Here is a 13,907-nt window from a genome sequence, read left to right as displayed (position 1 = left end):
GGAGGTAAGGCATGTTCCAGATCTAAAGAAAAATCTGATTTCAACAGGGCAGTTAGGCAGTGAAGGTTGTGTGACAACTTTCACAGATAAAGCTTGGAAGGTCACCAAAGGAGCCCTGGTAATAGCAAAAGGCGAAAAGGTTGGTACATTGTATTTATGCAATGGTATTTCTAACTCTGTTAATGCTTTAACTTCCAAAGGAGCAGATGCAGCATTATGGCATCATAGGTTCGAACACATGAGTGAAAAGGGGATGAAGATTCTTCACTCAAGGAATTAGTTGCCGGGTTTGAAGAATGTTGATTTGGACTTCTGTGAGAATTGCATTTATGGAAAACAGAAGAGAGTCAGATTTCTCAGAGTTGGGAAAGAAAAGAAGAATGAAAAATTAGAGCTTGTGCATACAGATGTATGGGGACCTGCTCAGGTATCATCTCTCGGTGGCTCTCGTTATTATGTTACTTTTATTGATGATGCAACTAGAAAAACTTGGATTTATTGTATTAAGAATAAATCTGATGTATTTGATACTTTCAAGAAATGGAAAGCTTTGGTTGAGATTGAGATAGGAAAGAAATTGAAGTGTCTTAGATCAGACAATGGAGGTGAATATTGCAGCAAAGAGTTTGATAGGTACTGTTCAGAGCATGGAATTCACAGAGAGAAGACAGTTTCAAGAACACCACAAGAAAATGGTGTGTCAGAAAGGATGAACAGAACAATTATGGAGCGTGCAAGGTGCATGAGATTGCATGCAGGATTGCCTTTACAGTTTTGGGCAGATGTTGTAGATACTGCTGTTTATCTAATAAATAGAGGGCCTTCAAGTTCCTTGGATGGTGGTGTTCCAGAGGAAGCATGGACAGGTAAAAAGGTAAACTACTCTATTTTAAAGCCTTTTGGTTGTGAGGCCTTTGTCCATATTGATAAAGAAAATAGAACAAAGCTTGAGGCAAAGTCAAAGAAATGTACCTTTATTGGATATGGTGTTAATGATTTTGGTTATCGCTTATATGATTACGAAAATCACAAAATCATTAGGAGCAGAGATGTAATATTCAATGAAAAGGTCTTGTATAAGAATCAGTTGCAGGAAAAGAAACAGAAAAAAGAAAACAAGGAATATGCAGTTCTTGATGAAATCACTGAAAAGGTAAAGGTGCCTAAAAATAATAATAATCAACAACAACAACCACCACAACAGCAACAGGCACCCCAAACACCTGAAAGTGGTGTTAGAAGATCTACCAGGATAAGTAGACCCCTTGAACGATACTCTCCTTCATTATATTATTTATTGTTGACTGATTCTGGTGAACCCGAATGTTATGAAGAAGCAATGCAGGTTGAAAGCATGAAGAAGTGGGAGGTAGCCATGGAAGAAGAGATGGACTCCTTAATGCATAACCAGACTTGGGATTTAGTCAGGTTGCCTGCAGGAAAAACTACATTGAAGAATAAATGGGTTTACAGGCTGAAGGAAGAAGATGGAGGAAAATAGAGGTATAAAGCTAGACTTGTGGTGAAGGGGTTTGCACAGAAGAAAGGTATTGATTTTGATGAAATATTTTCTCCTGTTGCTAAAATGACTTCAATCAGAACTATTTTAAGTCTTGCAGCAGCTGAAGATTTGCATCTTGAGCAGTTAGATGTAAAGACAACCTTTCTCCATGGGGATTTGGAGGAAGAGATATATATGCAACAGCCACAAGGATATGAGGTGAAAGGGAAGGAGAAACTAGTGTGCAGGTTGAAGAAGAGCTTGTATGGCTTAAAACAGGCTCCAAGGCAGTGGTATCTAAAATTTGACAAGTTTATGTCTGAACAAGGTTATACTAGATGTCACTCTGATCATTGTGTTTATTTGAAAAAGCAAAATGATGGAAGCTATATTATATTGTTATTGTATGTGGATGACATGCTTGTTGCAGGATCTAACATGTAGGAAATAAATGTACTCAAAAGAAAATTGGCAAATTCATTTGCAATGAAGGATTTGGGAGCTGCAAAACAAATCCTTGGAATGAGAATCACTAGAGACAGGAAAAATCACAAATTAACATTGTCTCAGAATGAGTACATACAAAAGGTGTTGAAAAGATTTAATATGCATAATGCAAAACCAGTTAGTACACCTTTTGCTAGCCATTTCAAACTTAGTAAGGAAATGTGCCCAAAGACCCAAGAAGACATGGATTATATGTCTAAAGTTCCATATGCATCAGCAGTTGGAAGCTTAATGTATGCAATGGTCTGCACAAGGCCTGACATTGCACATGCAGTGGGAGTTGTAAGCAGGTACATGAACAATCCAGGAAAGGAACATTGGATGGCAGTGAAATGGATTCTCAGATATTTGAAAGGTACCACAAATCAAGCATTATGCTTTGGTGGTTCAAACATCTCTCTACAAGGATATGTTGATGCAGATATGGCAGGCGACAGAGATAACAGGAGGAGCACTACAGGATATGTATTTACTGTTGGAGGAACAACTGTCAGTTGGGTTTCAAAAAGCCAAAGCGTTGTTGCACTTTCAACAACAGAAGCAGAGTATGTTGCTGCTACAGAGGCTAGTAAAGAAATGATTTGGTTATAAAGGTTTATGGGTGAATTGGGTAAGGAGCATGATATGGGCACGTTATACAGTGATAGCCAAAGTGCCATTCATCTTGCAAAGAAGTCAACATTGTTGAGATTGCAACAAGATGATGGAGCTTAGTGAAAAGAGTCGCCTTCACTAAGTGGGCCTGCAGGCTATTTTTGGCGCAAGTCTATTTTTTGACTATGTCTATTTTTAGACATATGGATCATGTCTATGGATTGAAAGTTGCTGTTTATGGATGAATGATCAAGTTGGGAAAAAATAGATGGACTTCTATTTTTGATGAAAGTGTGAGTGATCACAGTGTGAGTGATCAAAGTCTATTTTTAGACTGGCTGTCAAAAATAGAAAAGTCAAATATTATTATCTCACAATAATATTTGGACTATAAACTTAATCTTATTCTCTTGGAGCACTTCAGTTTGAGCTACAGAGGTGGCACATGCAGCTGTCAGAAGGAAATACGCTTTTCTTATGAGTCAGTTGAGTTGTTGCATGCATGACTTCAGTTAGAACTCAATCAGTTGAGTTTGGTGGAGTTTGTTAACACCCAGGTTGTTCCCTTTGACTCCTGATGGAATACGGCCGGGGTAACCACTAACCAAGCTTTGGATTACAGGTTCAAGCCAACCTGTAATCAGAGAGGGCTCTCTCTTTTGATTTTTAACTTTGTTCTTGAGAATCTTAGGCTAGTTATGAGGTGAGGATTTGGTTTGAAATTTTGGTTGAGTGATGTCTTTCAGTATCTAAGATGAGATCTTCAGACAGTTTCAGTCCATTGGGCAATGGAGTCTGTGATTATGGGTTGTTTGAGGTATTGAGTAAGATTGCTTAGAACTGCAGGGCCATTTAGATATGTCATGAAACAAACTTAAAATTGTGATGATGAAATATAATTAGCCAGTGAAAGGCAATTAAGAGTTTTTCACTAAGCTGGTGATGTGAGAAAGAGATATATCACCCAGGAGCAGATTTGAATTCCTGAATAATAGTCACTGTGAAGTTTTAGTGTGAAGGTGAAGAAGTTAAGAATTACACTTTCATAACTAACACTTAGAGGAAAACATTCATAACATCATAGATTGAGTTCAGGGTATTTAATGAACAAATCCTGAAACTATTCTTTTTCTGTGCTATTAAACTGTGAAATATAGAGCATGAACGGATTATGAAAGAATGAAATACATAACAAAAGAGTTTAAGAAAACTTATTGTGCCATGAAATACACAGGAATCCTGTAGCAGTAAGCCATCACACCGCAACACATCAAACAACTCAGAACTTTGGAAATTCCATCAGCTCTCTGTATTAAAACTCTGAAATTTACAGCATAGGTTCTTTTCAAAAGAAAATCAACAACCCCTACAAGCTTATGCGAGGGGAAATATATACAATCGGTTTTACAAAATATCTGAATCGTTGAGTCATTTTTTCAATAACTGCGTTCACCAACTTTTCAGAATAGCAGATAAGAAAGTTATTGCTATTCTAAAGATACAATGAATACCCTTTAGTTCTGTCAGAAACCTTTTTGACTTTTGGAGGCCACTGAGTCGGTTGAGCGCTCTGCATTAATTCTGAATGATATGCCTTTAATGCTCTGTCGTGCTGTAGCTTTCTCGGCCCTGTCATCTGTACCTGTCAGTGTTGCTTTAGTGGCCGAATCTGTCTGCTGAGTTGGCTCTGTCCACTCTTCTCCAGTCATACTGAATGCATCAATTTTTCTGAACATGATGACTTATATTTTGATGAAAAAACTTGATGAAAACCTGTTGGCTCACAGCAATGTCTGTATCATGCTGGTCCACCATTCCTGTGTAGGCAACTGATGTCTCAAAATTGTGCCTAATGTCTCATCTGCCTCAGTATATTTGAAGTAATTAGGAGGCACTTCAAATAGATGCCTGATTTCATTCATGATAAAAAACAAATTTTCTATTTTCTCATAGAGGCTCTGCCCAGATGCAGGCCCTGCTTCCTCTGGGATACTTGATCCTGCAGTGATCTGATTGGTGGCAAATGTATTTACCCTTTTTGCATAGTTCTCATGGGATAGTAGCCTTCCTGCGTTGTTCAGTAAGCTGGGAAGGCCTCTGCTATGCAATGCTGTGAATTTATCTGTGAACTTGTTTACCTCTATTTGCATTTCCTGGCACCTTCTATCCAATGTCTGCACCAGATTTCTCAAAGTGAGGACCCTCTTTATCAGTAAGATGGTGTCAGTTCTATTGGTGATTCCTATTGCTGCCAGCTGAGGGCCTGTGCGGTTATTGAGAACATTGATCATTCTATTGGCTATCTCTGGCATAGTGCCTAGAGATGCCCTTGCTCTTTGGCTTTCCTTGTGTGCCCTGCCTATGAGCTCCATGTGCTCATGAATGGTTTCTATGTACTGCCATTGATCTGTTATTGATTGGCCAATATTGGCCCATAAGACTTTCTTGATCTCAGCCACAACCTTGTCAAGAGAGAGCTCTTTCTCTAGTTCTTTTATCTTCTCCTTAAGAGCCTTCACCTCTCTTGCTTTTTCAGCTACACTTTGCTTGGATTTATCATATTTTTCATTAAGAGTAGCTAATTTTTCCTTGGCCTCATTTAGTTCAGCCATCTGGGCCTCTAGAACTTGAATCTCTTTCATCATCTTCTGCATGTCAAGGCTTGGAGCCTGCTCTGATGTTGTTGCTGGTGCTGATGTTGATGGACCTGTTTCAGCTGTCTGTCCTGTGGGAGGAGTGACAATTTGAGGGGGCTCCTCAAGGTTGATCACTGGCTGAGGGGGCTGAGATGTTTGGCCTCCTTCTTTCTGCTGTAGGGCTGCCTGTAATGCAGCCTCTGTTTCTACCAATTTTCCCTCTGTCTGCACCAACCGTTTGTGTAATGTTAGCAGCATGGCTGCTACATCTTGGTCCTTCCTTTGCTGAGCAACCTCTTCTGTTTGAGGGTGAAGGGTTGCTGGAATCTTTACCATCTTCCTCAAAGCTGCTATATCTGCATCTCTTTCCTTTAGCAGTGCTTGTACAGCTTATTGATCCTTTGGGTCATGCCCAAGCTCTATAATAATATCTTCTAAAGACCTGATCCTGTTGTCTTTGGCCTGAGAGGATGCCTTCTCCAACTCAAGTTGGGCAGTAGTATTATGCAGACTGTTTTGTAATTTGTGCACAAGGAAGGTCTTGTCTGCAAGAGTTGAGTAAACCATCTCACCCGTTTGCTTGTGAAGCTCTATCTGGTCCATTGGGTGGATGTCTTTTGCAAGTACTTCAAGATTAGTTCTTATATAATCTGCAACTGACTGTGGCTGCAGCATAGTAGGCATGAAATGACTCATAGTCATTTTCCCCTCTGTTATGTCATATGCTGACATAAGCCTCTGCTGGTTTGTAGGGGCCATTTTAAGCAAGTGATTGTACAACTGGAGCCTGGCTGGCTCATTTCTCTTTTTGATGTCAATAAGCTACTGCTTTATGCTCGATTCAGCTCTCCTTTGCTAGCTTGAGGAGCTGACCTCTCCTCCAATTGTTCTTTCTTGTTCCTGCTGAAAGGAACTGGCAGATGCCTCCATGCTAGGGGGGCCCATGCCCAAGGATTGCCCAATAGGCATCTCTTCTTCAGAAAGGGGATTTAGTCTCTACCTTTTCTCCCCTTGATTTGTGGATGTGGTGAGGGGAGTTTCCTGCTCTCTATCCCTCTTCCTACTTCTTTCTTCATTTAGTGGAGTTTGGAGCACCGAGGCCTCCACTATTGTTTCTTGCCTAGGAGGCACACTTTCTTGAGCCTGCTGCTCTGTAGATATTGGGGCCTCAGCTGTTCCTTCTTGCTGTTGTTATAGACATTTTTGTGCCTTACAGCATTGAGCATGAAATGTCCATAATCTAAGGGATCCAAAGTTCCTAAACATGTTGTTCCTACCCCTAAAGGAACAAGGCTAACAAACCACAGCAATTCACAGAAGTTCTCCACTAGAAACTGCTCAAAAACAAGTCAATTCAGGATCATTTCAGTGGCTACACTAGCTGTTTGCGCTGAATGTCAAAGCCAACACTGGCTACCTGCGCTGAATGAGAAAGGACATGTGGCAGGCTCATTTCTCAAGGTGTCAAAACCCAGGAAGCTTCCAAAATGACACTTGCCTCAGGGAATTCGACTGGTGATGAGTAAGAGGTTCCAAATCTCCAAGTGGAAGCAAGAACCTCCAAGTGGACTCAAGAACTGACAGAGGGAGAGGACACTAGTCAGATCTCAAGCTGACTCATCCTCTCTCCAAACATCTATATATGGATCTCTCCTCCATGAGATCTAGGGGCTGGAATTTTATTATTGCAAAGAATTGCTGTTGGTTTGAGATTGGAATCATTGGGTGCTTAATGCTTTGAAGGGGGTGAAGATAGGAATTCCATTTGCTGGGAAGGAGATGCTGGATTGGAGCCCTCTGGGTTGTATCTCTTCCTGAACCTTGTTATTCATCAATAAAGCTATCTTGGTTTCTCCTATATGTTGGTGTATTCTTGATGTATGATTGCATTAGTATGTTTAGTTTATTTCTAATCCTGAACTAGTTATGAATATGAATCCATGTCTTGTGTAGTGTTCTCTTCTTGTGATCTTGCAGAAACCTCTTGAAGCTGGGCGAGCGAGAAGGCAAGTAGCTGGGAATCCTCCAAGAGAAGAGAGACCGGATCGAGGGACAAACGGAAGACACCGGTTAGTCCATCTATCTCTCTTTATTCTCAATTCATAAAGGAAGAAATATTAGAATAGCTGTCTTTGTTTGTTGCTAAGGTACTGTCACACCTTAGGTGGATAGGATCGTCCTGTATAGGCATTTTTCCCCACAACAGCTGCTTAGGCTGCTCTTGTTGCTGTTCTGCTGTAGGGGGTGGCTGCTCTGGTACGGAAGGGTGACGTGGCGGCCTGTGAGTGGTCCACGGGGATTGGTGAGGTGGCGGACAGGTCGAAGCGATGGCGGGCCGGGCGCTGACGCGACGCTGAGTTAGCATGACGTGGGCATGGCGTAGGCGTGACGTGGGCGGTTGGTAAACCAAAGTGGTAAGCGGTAATTTCGGACCGCTTATTGTACGGGGGCAGTAATGGCAGGCGGCCTCCCGATACGATTTGGGAGCGACGCGTGGCACTGCCTTGACGTCACCCTCTGACACTTTTCGGGTGCTATAGTCCGGACATCGGGGGCGGCCCGATATTGATATGGGCCGTCGGATGGGAAAGCCCAGATCCGACGGTCGACGGGTTATAAAAATGATAGGACGATACGGCAGCGGGGTGAGCAATAATTTATTATATTTCTTGAAATGTGCGCCCGGGCGGGACTTTGGACTTCGGCGGATTTTTGGTTTTTTCAATGCTTTTTGTGTTCAATGTGCATTATAACAAAACTTTGGATAGGCAGCAGCAATGGGTTTTTACAAGGTTTATGCAAATAATGCGGGTAAAACATTTCAAAGGGGTTGTAATGGGAAAAAAGGGTAGGGATTAGGCTATTAAACCAACCAGGGGTTAGTTTAATCCCTGACATTAAACAACACACTTTGAACAAGAGTTTGATTCTGCATGGTTATCCAATATTTGAACATAGGGCTATAATGCCAAAGGGGAGGGAATATACATATTTTTTGGGGTTTTATACACCATAGTGCTATAGTAATAGGGAAAGGGGAACATAGGGAATTAAGCATAGATAGAGTTAGTAGTTAGTATTGGAGGGGAACAGGAATGGGAGGAGGCAAAGACTAAGTTGTTAGGGAACAAACTTAGTTAGGAGAGTAGATCAAAAGGAAAAGATTTTTTCACAGGAAATGTGGCTCTTTATGCAACAAGAATCAATCAATGAGTTTGTTTTCTCTTATGAACAAAGGTGGTATTGGGATGTTAGCAAGGAATGTGATGGGGGATGATTGGGAAGTTAGACATGCTCCATCTTGCTGCTAGAAAACTGCTGAATAGGAAGATCTGCACTGACACCATGTTTTTCCTTTGCTTAGGCCAGTGAAATGTCATAAATCATGCTTCTGTAACCCCATCTACCTACCCATTCTATTGCCTAGCATTTTTTGTTACTTCAAGGAGGGTGCACTTAGACTTGCAAACCCTCATGTGCCTTTTCTTTTCCTTTGGCTTTTTCCTTTTGATTTTCTATCTAAGGCTAGCCTTATTACTTCCAAGGCCCCAGATTAAACAGTTGGGAACTTTCATTCTCTACCTAACTACTTTATCTGCTAAGTTTGAACAGTTTGGATAGATTTCTTTCTCTAATCTACAACAAACAATTGAAACATGGCATGACCCAGCTTAGACTGTTGGATCACCCATTCAGAAGTAGGACAGCATCAACCAACTGCAGATAGGTGTTTTCCACAAAAATATGAGATCTTTGCATCACCAAAGTAGATCATATTGGCACTTCCCCTACCAATCATGAAAAATGAAACCTATTGGTATAGGTAGCTAACAGTGGCTCCACTTGGGGATGGTTTTTCTACTTGAAAGACCAAGAACAGCAGGTCAGACTGCCTTGGCTTTTGACTTCATCTCAAAACTTGAAAACTTCCTCTTTGGACTTCAAAACTGGAATCTTCCACCATTGTGGAACCTCTGAAATAAAAGCCTATTTCTGCTTATTCACAAAACTTCTTAAACTGAACTATTCATATGCTGGAAGAAAAACTATATACAACTGATAATGTACAGGGCAGAGCCATGCTATATACATGGAAAGTAGTCAAAATAATGCTTTAACATCCGGCCATTTACAGGGCCCTCTTCAGCTTCAGTGCCATCCAAATTTTTCAAGAAATAAGTGTTATTTCCTTGTAGTGCTTGAATAACAAAAGGCCCTCTCCAAAGGGAGTCAAATTTGCCATGCTTACCCTTGTCTTCTCTTCTTGAATCCCATTTAAGCACTTTATCCCCAATGAAGAAATCTTCAGCCTTGGTTCTTCTATCAAAGGCTTTCTTCAGCTTCTCTTGTAGGATTTGAACTCTGTTATACACTTGATCTCTGGTTTGCTGCAAACATATAATCTGGTTTATTCTTCTTTGCATGTCATTTGGTTCAGCTTGACTTTCTTGAAGTAGCTTCATGACAGGGACCCCTAATGATGAAGGGAATTTGGCTTCCATTCCATAAACCAATTCATATGGGCTGACTCCAATAGATCTCTTGGTTGTTAGCCTGTCTGCCCACAAGGCATTTACAAGCTTCTTGTGCCAAATTTTCTTATTCTCTTCTAGTATCTTCTTAATGATGTTGATAAGACTTTTGTTGGATGATTCAGCTAATCCATTTCCTTGAGGATAGTATGCAGTAGAATGGCCCTAAGTAATGTGAAATTTGTGGCAATAGTTCACCATCTTCTTGGATCTAAAAGCAGCAACATTGTCTGTTATAATCTTGTCACGACAACCAAATCTAGAAAGGATATTATTCTCAAGGAACTGAATGATAGTAGAATCATTTGCTTGTCTACATGGAACAACCTCAATCCATTTAGTAAAGTAATCTGTGGCTGTTAGAATCCATCTATGTTGGCCTGAGGATGAAGGATGAATTTCCCCAATGAAGTCCAAGCCCCATTGCTGAAAGGGCCCTTCTGTTGCAATAGGCTTTAAGGGAAGTGGTAGTAACTTTCTTTTTCCCTCAAACACCTGACATTTGTGACATGAAGTGGTAAATTTTTTAACATCAGAGAAGATAGTGGGCCAATAGTAACCTGCCCTTAATATCTTATCCACAGTGGACTTCCAGTACAAATGCCCACCACAATCACCTGCATGGAATTCTTTCATAACATTGTTAGTCTCATCCATATTCAAACAGTTCAGCAGTATACCTTCATGATTTTTCCATAGTAAATTACCATTTATAACACAAAATCTTGAAGCTTTCATTTTTAGAAATCTAGATTTGGTTCTGGACAATCCTGGGGGAGCACACAGGTTTTGCATATATAACAGATATCAGAATACCATAGGGATTGTTCAAAGGCTGCATTGATCTTTGGAGTCGCCAGCTCCGGTTCATTGTCCAGTTGGTTAATGTCCAAGGCTTGGAAGTTTGTTTCAGACATCAATTTAGCCAAACCTTGCCCTTTTATCAGTTTTGTAGGTCTTATCTCAATGTCAAATTCCAATATACTAGCAATCCATTTTCCTCTTCTGCCCTCTAAGTTTTCTTGAGTTAGTATGTCTTTCACAATGGGATTTGGTACATAAGCAATAACATGAGAGTATAGGATGTAGATCCTAAAGTCTTTGATGGCTTTGACCAAAGCATAAGCTTGCTTTTCCATGATCTGATATTTCAGAGGTGCATCTCTAAGGGCTCTACTAAAGAAAGCAATGGGTTTTTCATTCCCTTGATCATCTTTCTGCAATAAGACAGCAGCAATGGTATGCTGGGAGGCAAAAGAGAAAATGATAAATTCTTTGTCAAATTGAGGATTTGTTAAGACTGGGGTTTGGGTAAGGGCCAATTTAATACCTTCAAAAGCTTGATTTGCTTCTACTGTCCACTTTACTTTTGAATCCTTTTTTAGCATGTTGTTTAGTAATCTGATCAACTCTGCTAAGTTTGGGATAAATCTCCTTAAAAACTTGATCTTTCTCAAGAAGGCTTGTAATTCTTTAATGTTTCTTGGATGGGGCATTTGCAAGATGGCCTGTATTCTGTCTGGGTCAATTCTAATGCCATCCTTTGAAATGATATGACCTAATAGCTTACCTTCTTCCAAACCAAATAGAGACTTCTTGGGATTTAAAGAAATTCCATACTTCCTACATGTTATGAATATTTGTCTTAGGTGTTTTAAGTGTTCTTGGTCAGATTTTGAGAAAGGTGTGAGGTCATCTAAGTAAATAACAAGGAACTCATGAATCTCTTTAGCAAAAGCAATGTCCATTGCTCTCTGAAATGTAGCTCCTGCATTTTTCAATCCAAAAGGCATTTTAACATATTTGAAAGTTCCCCATGGGGTTGTGAAAGCTATTTTATCTTGATCATCAGGGTGGACTAGGATCTGAGAAGCCTGAGAATCCATCAAGTAATGAGATTCTTGAAGCCCCCACCACTCTTTGGAGAATATGATCCATTTTTGGTAAGGGATAGTTGTCTTTAAGGGACACTTGATTCAAATTCCTTAGGTCAACACAAAGCATAATCTCCCCAGTTTTCTTTCTTGTGGGGACCAAGTTTGAAATCCAGTCTGAAAACCTGATTGGTGCTATGATACCAGCTTTAAACATTTTTTGTACCTCTTTCTCAATTGAAGGGAGGAGCATAGGATTGATTCTTCTCAATTTTTGCTTGAATGGCTTTTGATTGGGCTTGAGAGGGATAGTGTGTTGAATAACAGAGGTGTCATAGGATTTCAAATCCTCATAGCTCCATGCAAACACATCTTGGAACTCTTTAAAGAGGTCAATGTATTTAGGCTTCTGGTCAGGAGGTAAAGAGGCAGACAATTTTATTATCTTGGGTTTTTCAATAGTTCCAATGTTGCATTCTTCAATGGTAGCATTAAGGGGTTGCATTTTTGGTTTTCTAGGAACATCATTTGAATAAAAAATGTCCTCTAATGGAGTTAGGCCTGTTGGTAGAAAGTTATCCTTTAGCTCTATGATTTCAGCCTCTGTACCAGCTACTTCATCAAAATGCAATTGTTCAAGTTCTTGTAATTTTTCCTTGTCAAAGTTTGTTGGAAAAAGTATTTGATTTGCTGTTTTGGGTGATATTGCTGTTAGGTCCTGTTCACTCAATGGTTGTGTGTCTTTCACAGAATCAACATCAATGTTCAAGCTTGAAAATTCATGCTGCAAGGTTAAGAAACTGTTTATTTGTGTGTCATCCTCAAACACTTGCCAATCTTTGACATTGTTTGGGACAGACGGTCTGTGTTTTATCTCGGCTGTAAAGCAATGGTTGGGTTCAAAAGGCAATTTGCATGTACTGGCAAATGTAGCTAAACTGTGTGCATGAAGGTTATGGGTCCTCGGTATTTTGGTCATCTGAAATTCAGTGAAAGCTTTGAGTATTTCAATAGTAGCAGCCCTGTATGATCTTAGTCTTTTGTCATTTGTGACAAAATTACCTTTCACTTGTTGGATAATAAGGTCTGAATCTCCCATAATTGAAACTTTTGTGGCCTGTAATGATTTTACCAGTTTGAGGCCTAGCAGAAGAGCCTCATACTCTGCCATATTATTAGTACATTTGAAATTAAGCCTATAGGCTCGACCTTGTGCATGATTGCTTTGTTTGTTATGAATCCATACCCCAGCTCCTGCCCCTAATTTGTTGACTGATCCATCAAACTCAAGAAACCATAGGATCTCTTGATTTTGAGGATTTTCAACATTTTCTCTATGACTTGGGATTATGAGTTGGAGTTCTTGTCTTTCACCTGGTTTGCCTTCTAGAACAGTTTCATCACTTGATTGCACAACCTTGATTTCTTGGGAACTTTATTCCTCACTCATATGCAAATCTTGTTCGAGTATGATAGATTTGTTATCACTCATTGGACTTATATCATCATTGAACAGAATGAAGGAATCCATGTCTGAATGGACTGCATAAATAGGGAAATTTTGAGGTTTTTCTTCACTGCTCACCATGTATTTCATGAGTGACTCTCTGTATAGCCTCTTTGGCTGCCCAAAAACAGAGATAGTGGCATATGACATATCCAATTGCAGGGAACCTTGGAGTTTGGCTCCCCATGATCTTGACAACAGCATTCCATATTTGGGTGGGATATCAGCAACTACAACGTCCATTAAGATTGTTTTATTTGGGTACTGGACTAGGGACACACATAGATCTTTTATCAAGCCTAAACACTTAACTTGGCTGGAGTCAAATGAAAATAGGTCCTTATATGGTCTTGTAATATCTAGATTCAACCTCTCCATGACTGATTTGGGCATCAGGTTATGAGAGGCGCCTGAGTCAAACATTGCATTGTGTAATATCTTATCATGAACATGCAAGCTGACATAAAAAGGTAGTATTCCTGTAACTGCTGTCTTTCCATCAACCTCTGGACCGAAAAGTAGTTCTGGGGTGTCATCCAATACATTGACATCATCTTTATTATGAGTAAGTTGAAGGGACTTCTTGATTTGTTGTTTATAAATTTTATGCTTGGCTAGCTCTGAAAGAGGAATGGCTATCTTCAATTTTCCAATTTCAGCTTCTAAGTCAAAAGGTCTTTCGGATTGGGTCTTGGTGTTCTGGTTAGCAACCCTTTCTCTCTCAATTGAATTCTTAGAGTTTTCTTCTTGATTCTC

The sequence above is a fragment of the Pinus tabuliformis genome, chromosome J (assembly GCF_031772625.1).
Source record: "Pinus tabuliformis cultivar Carrire ecotype Pingquan chromosome J, CPIR1, whole genome shotgun sequence".
In the NCBI taxonomy this organism is placed as follows: domain Eukaryota; kingdom Viridiplantae; phylum Streptophyta; class Pinopsida; order Pinales; family Pinaceae; genus Pinus; species Pinus tabuliformis.
Note: the sequence above shows the minus strand (reverse complement) of the source record.